The following is an 18373-nucleotide window of genomic DNA, read 5'->3' on the forward strand; positions in this document are numbered from 1 at the left end:
TAAGAGTCAGTTCCCAAACTGGCTGCCAGGCACCCCCAGGCCCATCCCTGCACAGACTTCTCCTGTCACGGTCCTTCCACGGGGTACGTAACCATCACACCCTATGACACAGCCTCCCAGGGCCCAGCCACATGCTCTGCTAACTTGACCCTCAGAGAAAGTGACAGGGCCTCCCAGGGGTACCTGTGTACCCCATTCTCACCCTGTCCCTGCCTGGCAAACCCCCCCAAAACAGTCCAGCGTGCAGCCTGCCTTGGCCAGCTTCTGTCTGACAGTGGGCCTGTTACGGGTACTGCCGGGGGTGACCCTCTTGGCTGCTGAGTGAGTGGTTCATACGGGTGATTAGCACCCAACAGCCACATCAACGGGGCCAAGGAAGGGATGGAAGATGGTGGCTGGGACTTCCGGACCTCCCAGCCCCTCTTGGGAGTGTTTCTGGAACCCTAGCTCTTGACACGTGCCGGGCCAGGGCCGTGGTGCACGCCTCATGGTCACATCAGTTGGGATTCACCCCCTCTGAGATCCATGGTGCCCGACGCCATCATTTTATGGCCCATCAAGGATCTTCATGATCCGTCCTTGCCTTTGGGCTCCGGGCCCTTTTCCCAAACACCGCCTCTCACTAACCTTTCTTCCTTGGCAGGCATCTTAGGAAAAGCTGTCTTAGTCTTGGAACACACTTACTAATTCTAAAATTCCCCGGCCCGAAGATAATTTATTAGGTTGAGTTTCCGCTGAGCCTGTGCTCCTTCCCAGAGCCCTTCCTGAGCCTCTGCGGGGGCTGGTTGCCTCACCCATGTCATCTCCAGCCCTCACGACAACCCAGGAGGTCGGTGTGCCCTTCTGACCACTTTACAGATGGGGAAGCTAAGGCTCATAGAATTGATCCCAAGGCTGCTTACTGGTAAGACTCAGACCCAGGTGTGACGTCCCTGAGAGCCTGGGGTTTTCCAGCACACTGCCCTGGTTCCTCTCACCCTGGGGGGCCAGGTGTCACACTACAGGTCACGAAGTGTGGTCCTCCTGATGGCTTGTTGTCTGGTCCAAGACAAGACAGGGCTTGTCATTCACCCTTGTTCGTTCACACTCTCACCTCTGTTTCACGCCCAGGAAGAGTTAGTCAGTCACCCAGTGACCTCTACAGGCACCTATTTTGCGCTGCACGCTGCGAGAGGACAATGGGTTACTGTCCCTGGCTTCAAGGGGCTCCCAGTTAGGCTGGGGAGATGGGCGAGGAAGCCCCCAGCCCCTGACCAGCGGGATAGGCCTGGCTGAAGACAGCATGGAGAGCTGGAGGGAGGGCTCCAGAGACCGCAGGGTGGGCAGGGAGGGAGGCAGCCTGGAGGCTGGCCCACCCAGCACCCCAGGGGGCCCCTCAGTCATCTCCCACAGGAACAGCAGCAAGGCTTCACTGGTTGTGTGGGTGTGGGGCTGCGAGATGGCAGTGGAAGGAGGGGTCCTCTGGGGCTTGTCCTGGGCACCCGAGAGGCAGAGCTCGGAGCCTGGAGCTATGGGAACTCGGCAGTTCCCATCTCCACCCATGGAAACTCTCCAGGGTCCTGACCGGGCTTACGCTTCAGATAAAAGCAGCCGACATCCAGGCGGAGGCCCGGGTCCGTGGCCTCTTGGCCCCTCGGCCGAGGAGTTCCCTCTGGGGCAGAACCGCAGGGACCACGGGAGGGCTTCTGTGTGCTCACTCGCCCCATGGGAATCAAACCAGTAACGCAGATGCTCCCAGGGTCCCTGCAGCCTCCCCGCTTAGTCACACCACCATATATGACCATTTCCCAGCTGCAGAGGCCAGGCTGAAAAGCAAGCCAAAAAGTACTGACGCTGGGTTAAGATTTGGGACAAAGCGGGAGCAAAACTGACATCACAAAACGACCACTCGGTCGTCACAGAAACATCCAATTTGCTTTAATCTGCGCTTCAGCATCCCGAGGGGCAGGGCAACCCCAAAGACATGAAACAGGAAGTGTTTACATGACTCAACTGGACCAAAACCTGGGTTTGGTTTAAATCACCAATGGGCGCAATTCAAATAACTCTCAGTAGGGGGAGGGGTAAAAGAACTGTGGGTCAGTGTGGGTGGAATATTATAAAGCAGGTAAAAGGAAAGACCTGGAGTCCTGGGATTGTCGGCAGCAACAAAGCTCTAATCCAATGTTGGGTTAAGAAAGTTGTAGAATATTATGCTAACGGTACTATTTATGGACATTTGAAGGCATATAAACCATACTTTGGACAAGCCTGTGGATATTCTAGGTGGGCACGCATGCATATGTATGTGTATACGACACAGGCATGTGTTACCTGTGTCTGCCATATGTCATGTGGTGTGCGTGTGCCTGTCCGCACAGTGAAACCAGTTCATGGTGGTGGTTCACTCTTCGGGGGAAACTGAACCGGGAAGGAGAATATGAGGGGACTCATCTTTATCTTTAATACATTGTTTCTGCTTTAAAATCTCAAGCACCTGTGGCAAAGCATAAGCTCTGTTCATGCAAGGTGGACCAGGTGAGCTAGCAGGAATTGTGATGTGGTAACCAGAGCAGGGCATCCTTGGGGGCCGGACCTCACCAGTGAGTGGCTTATATCCTTTGGACTCATCTACTTCAAATTTTTTAAAAATATTAATGAATAGAAGAAAGCAAAATTCCAAAGCACGAAAGGACAATGAAACCACTGCTGGTTCCAAGTGCATCCTCCTGGCATGTTCTCCTGAACAAGGGTGACCTTATCCCAGAAGACTTGGTGAGCCGCCTTCACGCTGAACGTTCAACGGCCTCGCATGGTCCATGACCCACAGACGGGGCCTTTCCTCCAAGGTTCAGGAGAGAACGGATGAAGCCTCGGGTGGAGCGTCAACACTGGGAGAACCACAGGGTTTAGTCAAACCTTCCCCTGGGGAGAAACACAAGTGAAAAGAGGCGTTTCTCCAAGTGGCTTCTCCACCTCAAGACGGTCGCTGGCACAAACATGCCGACTTGTCTCGGGTCGGGCCTTTCACAGCATCATGTCGGGGCCACTGCCGGGTCTAGAAATAGCCTGGCCTGCCTGCAGCTTGGGGCAGGGGCGGGGAGGGGTGGGCTGGGGGGCTGGGGGTCCATGCTGGGGAGGGGGCAATGTTTGGATCCTGATGGCTTCTAAGTCTGGGCCAAGGAGAACATGGAAGATTCAAGCAGAACTGTAGCAGTAACAGGCCTGGTGTCCCACAGCTTTACTCCAGACCACAGCACAGGGCTGGCACACGGAGGGAAACAGAATCCTGGACTGAGCTATGCCTTCTGCAAATTCCTTCAGCGGAGTCCCAACCCCAGCTGCTCAGACCATGGCTGGGTTTGGACACAGGGTCTTAGAAGAGGTGATTTAGTTAAAATGAGATCATACGAGTGGGCCCTGCTCCAGTATGGCTGGTGTCCTTGTAAGAAGGAGGGATTAGGACACAGACACGCACAGAGGGATGAGCGTGTGAGATACAGGGAGGGGACTGCCGTCTACATGCCGAGGAGCAATGCCTAAAAGAAACCAGCCCTGCCGGCACCTTGATCTTGGACTTCCAGCCTCCGTGAGGGTGAAAGAATGAATTTCTGTTGTCTGAACCACTTGGTCTGGGGTGCTTGGTCCTGGCAGCCCCAGCAGACTAGTATTAATACAGCTACTACTACTAAGTCTCTTCAGTCGTGTCCGACTCTGTGCGACCCCACAGACGGCAGCCCACCAGGCTCCCCCGTCCCTGGGATTCTCCAGGCAAGAACACTGGAGTAGGTTGCCATTTCCAATACAGCAGCAGATAATAAATGACAATTAGGTTCTAAACATCCCGCTGGTGGCTGTATGGAAGGGGGCAAGGGGGGAACAGAGAGGCAAATTGGGCGGCCAAGACTGGGATCACGGCTGGAACCTGGGCGGAGGCAGTCGGTGCTATGTCTCAGTACAAGGCCATCGGCAGAGGCGACTTTGCCAGGACCTGCTAGCCCCCTGGTCTGGGCAGACTATTCAACTTCTGCTGCCTGAACAGCTTGATCAGAACTTAGGAACAAAGCACTTCGGCCCCCTTTCCATCTATAATTTAAAAGAAACTGACTCACAAACAAAGACAGCAGACTTGTGGTTGCCAAGGGGGATCGGTGTCGGGGAGGGACGGAGCAGGAGGCTGGGGTTAGCAGAAGCAAACTACTATCTATGGGATGGATAAACAACAAGGTCCTACTGTAGAGCATAGGGAACTATATTCAATATCCTGTGATAAACCAGAATGGAAAAGAATACGAAAATATATATATATATACATATATATGCATAACTGAGTCACTTTGCTGTACAGAAGTAAACACAACATTGTAAACCAACTATACTTCAATAAAATACATTTTTAAAAAAATTTTCCAACGGAGACCCACACACTGCCACCTGGGGCTTTCCAATGACAAGTACAGGCTCCTACCAGGGAGGCCAGTGGGGGCTTACCTGTAGGGAGACCCAGCACATGCCCATGGCTGCATTTCTCACTCCACCCTCCTGATGATCCAGAGGTTTGGGTTCTACTGCTCCCATCTGACAGATGAGGAGACTGAGGCCCCTGGGGTCTTTGGGAACCCACCCAAGGTCACAAAACTGCAAGCAGAAAACCTGGGGCAGGAACGCAGCTCCATCTGTCCTCTGAGCCCCCTCCTCAATGCCACCGTGCCTTCCCCAGGGTAAGCTTCCTTGGGGATTTCCCATCACCACCCACACAGGGGCAGGACCCCTGCAAACAACCCAGCTAACACCGTGGCCCTCCCCGCCCTTCTCTGCTTCCTGGGCAGATGGCTGGGCTCAACGGAGTCAAGCCCCACTCCCACTCCAGGTCAGCCAGTGACTCTGTCAAGAAGAAGGCACCCATGTGTCATCCCCAGGGGAGTGAAACGTTTACATCATGGTGACACTGCACCAAGATGTGCCCCGTCACCTAGCCTAGCACCCACCCAGCCTCCATCTGCCTCTGACTCAAATATGACGTCCGTTCTGACTCTCTGCAACCCTCCAGCCCTCCTGACATCCCCGAGGGGCTCACACTTCAGGCAAGCGGGTTACCCGAGCTCCCTTTGGGGCCTGGAGATGGAGGCCAACACTCATTGGCTCTTTTGCCCCCTGCTTCTCCCGGGTGGCTAAATGCAGGCCTCGTTTCCAGAGAAGCCCTCTCCACTCTCTGTCCCTGGCCTGCTACCAAGAGCATCAAACCCCCGGGTGAACGCCACAGTTGACAGAAATGCAGTCTTCGTGAGGTCTCCTTGGCGGCAGTTGGAACTCCCAGCCTGAGAGACCACAAACAAGACAAGGGCACCGGGGCAGGGGCCGGGGCGGGGAGATACCAACAAAGCTTTCAAATCCCTCGGTCGATGGCCACTCAACCTGGGGTTGGATTCCTGCAGCATAGCCCCAACTTGCAGGATACATCTGGACTCTAGCCGTTTTCCACACCATTTTCTGGAAAACAAAACTGAGCCTGGGTGATCTTCCATGGTATTAGTGAGGTCCTGGGCTGGACTGAGCTAGAACCAAGACTTGAGATCCCGCTTCCTGGAAGCGTGGAGGGCTTTGTACACTTGGCTGCTGCCACATAGCTCTGCCATCACCCTCCTCCTCGCCTAGGAGTCTGTGGACGTCAAGGGCACCCACGGCCCCGTGTGGCCCCAGTCCACCTCGGGGTCTCCTGCCACTCAACTCTCAGGAGCGAAATGAAGAAAGAGAATGTGGATGAACCTGGAGGCGTCACTCCGCCCGGGCTGCCTTCGCCTGTGTTTAGGAAAGTCTGCCAGAAAGATGAATCTCCGTGGGGCCAGCCAGCCGGCAGCCCCGAGGCCATGCCAAGCTCTCTGCTCCTGCACACGCTGTTCCCGCAGCTCAGCCTGTGACCCCGACCTGCCTCGCCCCCGCCAGGGCCCAGCAGATGAATTCCTGCCCGTGGGTTAGGACTCAACTTTGGAGTCACAGCTTAATCATGGCCCCAGACCTGTCCACCTTGTTCACCGCTGAATCGCCAAAGTCTGACCTCGTCAGAACGAGGAGATCTGTACATTCACTTCGTAAATATTTATAGAACACCGTTGGCGTCTTTGTTGGTGAACAAGATCCACAGGTCTGCAGGCGTGATTCAGCTCCCGGAGGTTTCCGGAAAGTGGTGACCCTTTGACTCCTTCACTGAATCTTCAAGTGGAGCAGAGACTGATCTGCCTGTGAGGGGAGGAGGCAAGCTGGGATCAAGGGATGACCCATGGGACAAGGAATTACAGGGTCACAACATTACAGGGTTTGTTGCGTGGTTAATGGCTAATCGTACTGGTTATGACAATAATAATGATGCTAAACGCTCCATAGATCCATTGTTTGGAGAGATTTGAGGAAGACTGGGATTATGACGGTGAATGAAGTGAGAAAGGCTATTCTCTCTTATTTTGAAGCCTCTGCTTTGAGACAAATCTGATTTTTAAAACTCCTATTAGATGTCTAATGCTGGTGGGGATGATAAAAAAAACAAAAAGGCCTCCCTTAAATCTGAAATATGCTTCAGTTCCCTACATGCCTGGGGCCTTAGCCACTTTCTCTCAGCTTCCTGGGGAAGTGGGTTCTGAGATGTCATAGACCGGTCTGCAGCATGAATATGACCAGCTGGCCAGGAATCAGATTCTCAGTGACAGTTATCCAGCTCAGTGGCCGTTGCTGCCCTGAGGCTGGGTCTCCTTCCAGGGCTCAGCTGAGCCCTGAGTGTCAAGGAGCCAGCAGCCTGCCTCAAGTCTGCTCACATTGGCTGCCTTGCCAGCTAGACTTGGCGCTTCTCAAGGGCTGGAACCAGTGCTAGACTGGCAAATCTTTAATAACGGACATTTGGAAAACCTTGAAATACTCACCCTAATCTGTAGTGTCTACCCATTCCCTTGGTGTAAATATGCCCACCATGGCAATTTCAAGCCATTGATGTAGGGTCACTGAGCATGGAGTTTCTGGAAAGAGTCCCACGGTAACACACCGTGATGCAACTTTTCCACCATACACATGGAGTAGACAGCAACCACCCCAAGAACAGAGAGAACAGTGAAGCAGGGTAAAATATTAGGATGCAACAAGTTTTGACTAGTTACTATTTTTATTTAAAGAAGACTTATTTCATTGTAAGTTTATATAACATATAATGGTGGCTGCGTGTACAGGGAACTATACCCAATATTTTGTAATAAATTATAAGCACAAAAATCTGAAAATATGTATATGAAGGGCTTCCTAGGTGGCACAGTGGTAAAGAATCCACCTGCCAATGCCACAGACCCAGGAGACAGATCCCTGGGTGGGGAAGATCTCCTGGAGAAGGGCATGGCAACCCACTCCAGTATTCTTGCCTGGAGAATTCCATGGACAGAGGAGCCTGGCAGGCTACAGTCCAAGGGGTTGTAAAGAGTAGGACACGACTGAGTAATTGGGAGTGCACATGCACACACATACACACACATATAGACACACACACACATATGTATAACTGAATCCCTGTATTATACACCTGAGACTTACATGACACTGGACATCAACTATACTTCAATTAAATTACAAAAAAAAAATGATGGTGGGATTGAACTGGCCCACAACTTTTCCGGAAACTTAACCATCGGCTCCCACAAACCGGTACGAGCCAGCTCCAGCACGGCACTGGCCGACTGGGTCTTACTCAACCCGAAACTTCGGGGTGTATTAACTGCTCAACAAACATTTCTCACCAATCACCCAGCCAACACGTGATGAGTAAGGACAAAGTGGATGACCTTGTTCTGGGTCCTCTACTCCCAGAATCTTGTCTTTTACCCTCTCTGCAGACTGTTGGGGTCACTGCGACTATGATCCCTATTTTACAAATGAGGAAACTAAGGCTCAACGCAGACGAGCAACTTGCTCACAGTCGTGCAGAATGCCTGCGGACGACGGCAAGGAGCCTGCCACGCTCTAACTCCCTGCCTGCCTTGCCCTCCAAAATATCAAGGCAGTTCTGACTTGTGCCCCCGTGTCAGCAAAAGTCCCCACAGCTAGCTCCAAAGGCAGGGGCATCAGGGCTCCAAGCTCCCTCAGGAGCACAAAGGAGAACTCAGAATGTGAGCGAGGCCAAAGGCAGAGCAGAGTCAGACCCACAAACCACCCAGAAATTCCAGGAATGAAGTGGTGGCTGGGAGAAGGGGGCGGGACACCCCAGCCTGTCTTGGGCAGATACCAGGGCTGGGAAGAGCAGGCAGATCCCAGGGCTGGGAAGAGCAGCTGGGTAAGTACCAGACATGCCGAGGGTGGGGATCTCCCTCCTCCGCGGGAGTCAGTTTTCCTTAAACCCTTTTCGACAGAATTAGGGAAAGACCATGGAGGACAGTCCCTTCCTTTGTTAACTGCTCTGCCCTCAACCCCACAAAGACGGACATTAGGCTTAATAAAAAAGGCCACCCCCACGGGCACCTTCTTTCCTCCTGTCCCCTCAGCAAAAGATATGTCCTTATGGGATACACGGGGCAACAACTCAGTACATTTAACTGCATATAATATATAAAGCCCATTCAGTTTTTTAAATACTATGCAGAGAACACCCACAATTCTGAACAAAAAGAGCACACTTACTCAACAAACATTCGCTTAATCTACTCTGTGCAGGAAAAAAAAAGAACAAAAAGACAGGTCTGTTCAATGCAAGCCAAGATAATATATGAGAAGCCACTTTAGAGTGACTGGATAATAAATTAATATACTCTTCAAATACCCAGTACATGACGCCTGGAGCCCTTTTCTCCCTTCTCGCAGACATGTGGATGTTTCCTTGGAAACAATGTTCCCAGAAAGCTTTAGATAAATGGCAGGAAACCTCTAGCTCCCAAAAACAAGAAATCGAGGACTCTCAGGAGACATCGAGGAAAAGTGTGGACAGTGAGTCAAACCTGGTTTGAATCCTGACTCTGTGACATAGACCTGGGGGCTGCCCAGAAGGTCCCTCAATCCCTCGGAGTCTCCAGTTCCTCCCAGGCAAAACAAAGTACTGAGTTTCTCCCAGGGCCGGGGGAGAATTTGCAGATTGTGGAAACAGTGGTTCTAAGGAGCCCAGCGGCAGAGTTCTGAGACTCACTCATGTTCAATTACATTTCTCTCCCCGCTCCTTGAGGGTGAAACCAGCCATCCCAGATACCGGTGCTGGCAGCACCGGGACTATCCTCCCACCTGAAATGCATGATTCACTGGGGTCAGGTGGTGCCTGCAAGGATGAGTCACAGCCTTGCACTGAACTCAAGCATTCTATATAGCACCAGACTATGGAATCTTCACTCGGCCTCCCAGGAGGAAATCCCCAGGCAAGCCCTCGGGTAGCCAGGGGGTCCCTGGGGTATGCAGTGAGCAAGACTCTGTCCCCAGGAGTGGGGCGCAGTGGGGGGCGGGCATCACAGCAAGTAGAGGAGACCATACCGAGGCTGAGGGAAGACAGCCTGGGACACTGGACGGTGAGGGTGGACAGAGGTAGGGGCAGTGACCACTCTGGCTGGGGTGAACTCCAGGCAGCGGGATCTGCAAGGATGAAGGCTCTGAGATGGTCACTGTCTTGGCCTGGACAAGAAAGGTCAGAGCAGTGTGACCAGGGAGAAATGGGGTCACAGAGGCAAACAGGGCCAGGCAGCCTGGGGCCTCGAAAGCCTTGACAAAGAGTGTTGATTTTACTCTAAATGCAAAGCAGAGTAGGGGGTGGGGGGTATGTCTGTGTGAGTGTGTGTGTGTGCACGCGCGGGCGCGCACTTCAGGTGCAGAGCAGATGAAGCCGATGGTGACAGGGTCTGATTTATGCTCTGAGAACCCAGTGGACGCAGCTCTGCAGATGGAGCTCACATACCTCATGCGGAACTGAAGAGGCCAGACTCCAGTGATGAAACATCCACGCTGCCCTTGATGTAAAGTTCAAAACTAGCAAAAACAATCTATCGCAACAGAAGTGCAGAAATGGCTCCCCTCGGGGCTGGGGCTGTGGGAGGGGCCTGGGGGTAGTCACGCTCTGTCGCCCCGTGGGGCCCGAGCCTGCACGTGCGCACTTGGAGAAAACACCATCCCCCTATGCACGAATGCATGTGCTTTCTTCTCTAGCATGTTGAACTTTAATAAAAAGTTTAAGAGAAGAGTTAAAGAGGCTCTGGCTTCTGTTGGAAGAATGCGTCCACAGAAGCAGGAAAAGAGCATTGTGCAAGAGAAAACCCTCCGGGATCTCCCCTGAATATCAGCGCTGAGACAAGTCCAGGGCCTGGACTCTGACGGCCCTTCAAAGTGAACCTGAAGGTGCTGGAGCCCAGAGGAAGCCCTGTGCGGCTGGGGCCTCCCACCTGGGCCAGACAGCAACTCTGCCAGACAGGGCCCGGTTCATCCTGGTCTGAGAGGGCACTTTGTCCAGCCATGCCAAAGCTGAAAATATCTCAGTCCCCGGGAAGCCCGGCCTTGATGGTTCCCGGGAATAAACAGTGTTTTTAAAGCAGCCAGTGCTTCCCCCCATGAGAACAGACTGGCTGTGTTGGGAGCCGGCTGGGGGCGGGATGGAGAGAAGCAGCGGACATGTACGGACACACAGATGTATTTTGAATGCTGGAGAGGAAACAGCCCATTCTTTCAGAGGGGCCGCTTAGGGGTCACCAACAGACAGACTTCACAAGCTCCTGGACACATGGACTCTAAATACAGCTGAAGGAAAAGGCTGGAACCCTCAGGACACTTGCTCAAGTCCTAGAGCAATGGGTGCCAGCAAACCTAGCGTCATTCCAGAAGAAAGGCCTAGGAACACGCCAACAACTTGCTCTCAGGGGCCTTGGCTCTGGACAGAAGAGGTCATTCTAGCTCCCAAGCCACTGGCTCTATCCCTGCCACGTGATTTCTCTGTGCTCACACCAGGTCCTGTAAACAGAACCGTATGCGCTAATCAGCTGCCCCGCCCACCCCATTCTGGGGCCCCTGCCCAGGGAAAGTCTTCCAGGCTTTCCTGGGCAGTGGGTCCCACTCTGGAGCCTGCACCAGAAAGTGCTGCAAGTCCCGCTGAAGCACAGGTTGCTGCCCCACCCCCACAGCTTTCGGAGGTCTGCAGTGGAGATGAGGAGCGGCACTCTGACAGCGCCCGTGGGCACCGCTGCTGGCCCAGGGACCTCACCATGAGAACTGACGCTCCAGGTGGCGCCAGCCTCTCGGATCTCCCCATGTGCTTCCCAAACTCCCGCCCTTGGCACACCCACTACCCCAAGCTTTGACCACCTTCCTACCATCTGCCTGTTCTAGTTCATAGTTCTTATTTTTATTTGTTGGTTCGCTTTGGGAGTTCAAAGAAATTTATGTTAAAAAGGGAACCTTCAGAACTTCCTGGTGGTCCAGTGGTTGAGACTCTGCACTTCCAATGCAGGGGACACAGATTGATCCCTGGTTGAGAACTAGGCCCACATGCTGTGCAGGGCAGCCAAAAATTAAAAAAAAAAAAAAAGTGGGAAGGAGGGACCTTCTATGATCAGCATGTGCAGAGAACCTGATCCCTTCTGCTGTGAACAGAAGGCAGGAGTGAAATGAACCTCGATGAACATGGAGCAGAGCTAGGACCAGAGGTTTCACTGGAGAAGGCGCTCCGTCTTTGTTGTAAAGGGAGGTCAGTTTTGTAAAGGGTGGGTTGCTTCTGGGTCAGCACACAGGCTCAGTCATCTTGGGGCCAGGGCGGGATGTGCTTCACACACTGCGGGGGACACCGATCATCCCACCGTGACCTGCTCTCAGGTACGAAGTCCACACCGTGACTCCCCTGTGCCCCACAGCTCAGAGCAAGAAATCCAAACTCAGCACAGCTGACCCCATCACAAGGCAGGCTCCTCCACCCTGAGCCTGACCCCTAGACCCCTAGACCCCAGACACCTGAGCTTCCTGTCACTCTCAGGGTACCAGGGAAGCCCTCCTCCAGGCCTCAGCACAAAACATGGTCCCTCTCCCAGCGTACCCCTCAACGTCCCACCCACCCACTGTCACCTTCCCTGCCAGGAACACCACCTCTTTGCTCTAAAACGACTTCTGTGTGTGCATGCTAAGTCACTTTAGTCATGTCTGACTCCTTGCGACCCCATGGACTATAGCCCACTAGGCTCCTCTGTCCATGGCATTCTCCAGGCAAGAATACTGGAGTGGGTTGCCATGCTCTCTTCCAGGAGATCTTCTCGACACAGGAATCGAACCCAAGTCTCCTGCATCTCCTTTTACCACTGAGCCACCAGTAAAAGAACTTCTAGGATCTTATCAAATCAGCCGCAGCAGTTGCCAGCTGGATGCCAGTCCCTAGTTCTAGAGAGATCCAGGAGTTTTCAATCCAAAAGAATGTCAGGGAAGGGTCCATTCTGGGACCACTTGACTACAAACAAAATGGAAGCTGGATTCTTTTCCATCCAGGATTTTACCATTCTGCACTCACAGTGAGAAATGATCCAGAAACTTGGACTGAAAATATGGGATTTCATAATTTATAATATTTTTTTAAACTGATGGTCCAAAAGTTGCATAATCTCATTAAGACTTTTCTTTTTTCCCCTGAATTTGTGGTTTTCTTCTAAGCTGATGCAGCACTTGGGGCAATCAGAGAAGATAAATTTCCCCGGGGCTGGACCACGAGAAACTGTCTGTCCCCACAATCTTGGGTTGGGGGGGTGTCTATCATCAAGTACCCACAAATGCACAGCCTGGGGTACATGATGTTCCCCAGAACAACATCTCTGACAGGAATCTCTGCCAGTGGCTCCCTGGGGTGAGGGGTGGGGAGATACTGTGAACACTTCCCCCAAAACATCCAGATGCCCCATTCTCTACGCTCATGGCAGAGGGCCTTGATTCCTTCTGGAAGGAGATGATCTCAGTTGATGTCTCTTTAAGACGAAAGTCAAGAAAAAGAGACACATGAGCCTTAATAAGGTAAAAATAAGGTTACCATGGGATCCACCTATTCTACTCATAGGGGTAGATCCGAAACAACTGAAAATGGGTGTACAAAAAACAGTGCACACAGAGGTCAACAGCAGCATTAGGCGCAACAGCCAAAAGGGGGAGACAGCCCAGACTTCCAGCAGCGGACGAGAGAGCCACCGAAGGATGGTCTGTCCTGCCCGCACCATGGAGGAGCATTTGACCACAGAAAAGGGCTCCAACGTGAATGAACCTTGACCATGTCATACTCACTGAGAGACGCCAGACACAGAAAGTCACATACCGGATGGTTTCTTTTACACAAAACGTCCAGAATTAAGCAAATCCAGAGAGACAGAAAGCAGATGAGCAGTTGCCAGGGGCTGAGGAGGACAGAATGGGGAGTGACTGTTAATACTGGTTGTGAGGTTTCCTTTCGGAGTGATGAAAATGTCCTGGAATTAGTGTTGATAGTTTCACACCATTGCTAATGTACCAGACGCCACCAAACTGTGTACTTTAAAATGATAACTCTCTGAAGTAAGCCAGAAAGAAAAACACCAATACAGTATACTAACGCATATATATGGAATTTAGAAAGATGCAAATGATAACCCTGTATACGAGACAGCAAAAGAGACACAGATGTATAGAACAGTCTTTGGGACTCTGTGGGAGAGGGTGAGGATGGGATGATGTGGGAGAATGGCATTGAAACACGTATGTTGTCATATGTGAAACGAATCACTAGTTCAGGGTCGATGCATGTTATAGGATGCTCGGGGCTGGCATGCGGGGATGACCCAGAGGGAGGATAAAGGGAGGTGGGAGGGGGGGTTCAGGAGGGGGAACTTATGTAAACCCGGGGCGAATTCATGTCAATGTATTGCAAAACCAACCAATATAATATTGTAAAATAATTTGCCTCCAATAAAAAATAAATTAATTACCAAAAAAAAATAAAATGATAACTCTCATGTTATTAGTATTTTACAACACTAAAATCATTTTTTTCCAAGGGGGGGGGAGAAGAGCATAAGTGGACCTACCGACGACTACCCAGAGCAGCCTGTCCTGCCCTGTTCCAGAATGGAGTGTGTGCCCCTTAGGACTTTACGAGGGGCCTCAGATCCCCATCATAGTCAGCTCAGCGAACTGAAGATGAAATGAAATGATGCCTGTGTTGTATTTTCCTTTCTTGACAAGCCATCAGCCCCTTTGAGTGATGCTGGGTTTGCACATCTGGGACTGATCAAAAACCAGTGAGTCTTCAAAAAAGCCAGGGGGAGAAAGTCTTCCTAGGTTGGGAGTAAGCAGACACAGAGGCACCTCCCATACATAGTAAATTACTCTGGTGACAGAGAAAAAAAAAGTTCCAGCTCCCACGAGGCCAAAGAGGTCAGCATTCAGAGGTCCTGCCTTTAAAAGCCGGTTTTCAAATGCAACCTACAGAAAAACCCAGGTATCCAATGTGGGGTCGCTGAGGGAGGGATGAAGGGTGGGGGTCTTCAGAGGCCCATGCCCCGCTCCTGAGGCCCCAGCCCCTCCCCGTCCAGCCAGCTCTCCTTGGCAGTCCAGAGGCAGGGCTGTGGAAGCAGCTGGCATTGCTCTGGGCTCCCCAGCAGGGCCCCTGTACACTGATGCAGGCACCTGTCGGCAGAGTGGAGCCCAAGCCCCCTTGTCAGTGTCTCCTCTCCAGCCCCACCCCTAACCAGAGCCGGGGACTTCAGACCCCACACGGCAGAAGCCTTGCCCAGACGCAAGCTCTGAGCTGACAGTCATGTGGCCAGTCATCGGACCAGCATCTTTTTCCAGGGTCTGAGGGAGGACCCAGCTAGGATGGCAGCTCTCCCTGACCCTGCCCATGTCATGTTGGGTGCATGCCTTCATCACTCGGAGCCTCAATTTCCTCCTTGTAAAAAGGAGGACAGTCCAGCTCACAAAGAAGTCAGTGGGATGGGTCATCCATGTAAAACCCAGACATGTCTGGCCCACAGTAAGTGCCAGATGAATGTCAGCTGCTGATAGGATTACAAACACTATCATTACTATTCCTACTCCTATTTTTTAAGAGACTGTAAAAATCAAGATCACTCTCTTCATTCTCTTCCCTGACTGCAACATCAGGGATGGGCTGGCCCCAACTCTAACTGTGTTTTATCTGGAGACCCTCTCAAACAAAACAATCCCTCAGTTTGAAGGTCAGTTTCAGAGGTGGAGTTAGCAATTGGACAGAGAAGAGTCTTAAAGGAGGCAGGACTCAGCCCTTAAGTGTGAAGGTTAAGTGCAGACAGATAGACCTGAGGTGACAGCATCACACACAACCATCAAGTGCACAAAACAAAGACCCAAGAGTTGCCCTCTGGATCTGTTTGGAGAAGGGGGCATGCCTTTCATTCTGTCCTTTACATCCTGGCCTCTCATCTGTCAGGTTCTAGACCCTAGATGCCCTGACCCTTCTGGGGAAGGCAGGCTCACCCTAATCTGCCAGGGCAAGCAGCCCAAAGGCTCAAAGTGGAAACTCACAAGCCCGCTCTAGGTTGGAAGGTGAGCTGAGCATCTGTCAATTCCCAGCTGCTTTCCTTCACCAGAGCAGTAACTCACCTTCCAGCTAACAAACACCCAATTCAAACTGGACTTCGATGAGCTGGCATTAGCCAGCTGGCTCGTCCACCAGCCCAGCCCTTTTGAGGGAGGCTCTGGGTCTCCACTGCCCAGGGGGCTGGCCCTGGCTCTTCCACTGGGGGTCGCAGATCTCCCAGACCCCAGAGCTGAACCCTCAGCTGCCAGCGGTTCCCCCCACCAGAAGTTTATACAGATATCTACTCTGGCTGAAGAAACCCAGGAACTCTTCCCAAACCTGTAGGAACTGGACATGAGCCACCCCCGGACACATCCACAGCCTTATGGGGCTTTGAAGGCAGACAGAACTGGGTCCCAGCCTCCCCTTTGCCTGGACACTTCACCTCCCTGACCCTCAGTGCCTTCCTCTGAAATACGGGAAGAGGAAGACTACCTGGAAGGTTTGTCGCAAACACTATCATAAAGGGGCGTGGCTCTGTAAACTGCCCAGCAGAATACACACGCCGCTAGGATCACCTCAGCCTGCACACGTGGGCAGAACACATTTAAACTCCTGCCACATGCTCTCCATTTATTGACGCCCACGGTGTACACAGGGATGCAATAGATGCTGGCGAATTGCACAGGGAAGGCAAGAGTACACACAGCCTCAGGGAGCACGATTCTGCGGTCAGACCTGCTTTGAGTCCCAGGCTCCCTAGCTTCAAGTATGAGGTTTCAGACAACTTGCCCTCGCTGACTCAGTTTCTCCATCTGCGGAAGGGCATGCCGCCGAGCATGGTTCTGAAATGCAGGAGGCGTGCACAGCTAACTCGCCTGCGCACAGTAAACCCTGAGATGACATCTGCTCTGGTTATTCCGGCTCCTAGGAGATTGAGGGGGGTGGAGAGCACGATGCAGAGAGAGGAATCTAAGGCACACTCACCTCCCTCTGCAGGGCTCAACCACCTCCTCGCCGGCGTCTCCTGCGTGGAGTGGCGGCGACAGCAGCACAAGCACAGCGGACACAGCGGGCAGGTCGCAGGATAAGGGACTCTGGGGCCGCGGAGGGATGCAGTGGGTCGGAGGACCGTACGCACCGCCTCTTGTAGGCTGCCCGGACCCAGAGGCCACGCCCCCGGCAGCCCTAATAGGGTCGCGCAGCCGTGGCCCCGCCCATGCCCGCCTTCGGCCCCGCCCCTCCAGGTCCTCCCCCTGACCCCCCCACCCAATCCCCACCGGCCCCGCCCCTCCCGGCCTCGCCCCACCTAAGGGCCTGGCGGACTCCGAGAGGCGCTGGCGCCTCGGCTAGGGGGGCGTCGCAGGGAGGGCGGGACCACCCGCGTCCTAAGAACTCGGCTTGAGAAAAGGAGGACGAGCTCAGTTTCCTCATCATGACCATAAAAATAGCGTTTCCACTGAGAACTTAACGGTGCACCCAGCGCGGTGCCAAGCACTTTCCACCAGGGGTTTGCAAATTTACCAAATTCCACTTCTCTGCGCCTCAACTGGAAAATGGGAAAAGAGAAGCTACCTCCTGGGGACTGGCGTGGGCCCCATCAACTAGGGTGTAGAACACACTTGCTAAATTTATCCCCATCCTCTACACCTGGATAGAAAACTTCACTCTTGCCATCCAGACACATATACACATAGACACACACGTTCCCAATGTGCAAATGAAGGCAAGAAGATATTACTGGATGAAAGCAGTAAAGCTGAGGCCCAGGCTAATCCTTAATCGTCATTATTTCAGTATAGGTTCACAGGAATCCATTGAGATGGAAATGATCCCATTTCACAGATCAGGCAACTGAGGCTTGGAGAAGAGAGTGCCCCAAGTCCCTAGCTGGCAGTGCAGGTAAATGCTTCAGTGAATTTAGAGCCAGAAGAAATCACCTTTGAGAGATGTAGCCAAGGCCCTGGATGGCAGGAGAAGAAAGCACAGGGGAAGGCCACAGGAGCTAAAAGACTCCCCAGTGCTCCCCACTCTTTATGTGGACCTACTGTGTGCAGGCAGTGCTGGTACCTGAGGGAGCCTGTCCTCACCATGCTGCTTATTCCTGTGTGAAGACACCGACTCACTCAGTATCAACTTTTCCCCAACAGTCCCATCCAGTCACTCCGCACCGGCCCCTGCACTATACAGCAGTGAGCACGCACAGACACGCCCCTCTGGGACTGGGATCTGAGTCTGGAGTGTCAATGGTTCAGAGCACTTGGCTGGTGGGGGGAACCCGGTGGAGGGGGCTAGGCAGGGAGGATAGGGTAAATATAAGTGAAGAACCTCAGTGATTGGCCAGGCATGTGTGACTAGGATTCAGAAAACTGGAAACTCTTGAAGATTTAGGTGCAGCTCAAATGCAATTAAAAACAAAAAAGTTATCTTAACTCATTTTATTTTCATCTTTTACTTTTCTTTCTTTTCTCAGTTTTTGAAGCATCATTCTCATTCAACGCTTATTCATTCAATACTTATTAAGCTCCTACTATGTGTCAAGCTCTGTCCCAAGCACTGCGCATTTAGTGCTAAGCAAAACAGACTGCTTCCTAACGAGTGTCCTCGGTGTGACAAAGGGAAGATCCAAGGGGAGGAGAGAGCTGTATTCCTGACAGATGCCTCTCCAGTACCCAGCCTCATACCCGTCATCCTGGCAAACCCCCCTGCTCCCAGCAGCCCTCTGAAGCTGGCGCCACCACCACTGAGAGTGTGCAAAGGTGAGTAGCTTCCCCAGGCTGAACAGTTCCCCGTGGAGGTACTGGGGTTTGTTCGTTTTTTCACTAGAGGGGAAATTTTATTTTACATTTATAATTTCAATTAAACTTTGGTTGAACAGCGACACTGCATCTGAGCCTCGGGAACACA

The 18373-nt window shown here is 52.4% G+C and overlaps 1 protein-coding gene across 4 annotated transcripts in view; it reads right to left on the reverse strand.

The window, feature by feature from the left end:
• Nucleotides 1-16604, reverse strand: part of CRISPLD2 (cysteine rich secretory protein LCCL domain containing 2) — a 68204-nt gene extending 51600 nt beyond the window's left edge. For 2 of the 4 annotated variants that reach the window (XM_055413011.2, XM_088830658.1), the window contains exon 1: nucleotides 16454-16604. The gene's annotated coding sequence lies outside the window, so the exon portion shown is untranslated. The remainder of the gene's footprint in view (nucleotides 1-16453) is intronic. The other 2 variants (XM_088830657.1, XM_088830656.1) reach the window with 2 other exon arrangements.
• Between the last annotated feature and the right edge of the window lie 1769 nt (nucleotides 16605-18373).

This window comes from Moschus berezovskii, chromosome 22, assembly GCF_049115385.1.
Source record: "Moschus berezovskii isolate FMDL1 chromosome 22, NW_MosBer_1.0, whole genome shotgun sequence".
Taxonomy (NCBI): Eukaryota; Metazoa; Chordata; class Mammalia; order Artiodactyla; family Moschidae; genus Moschus; species Moschus berezovskii.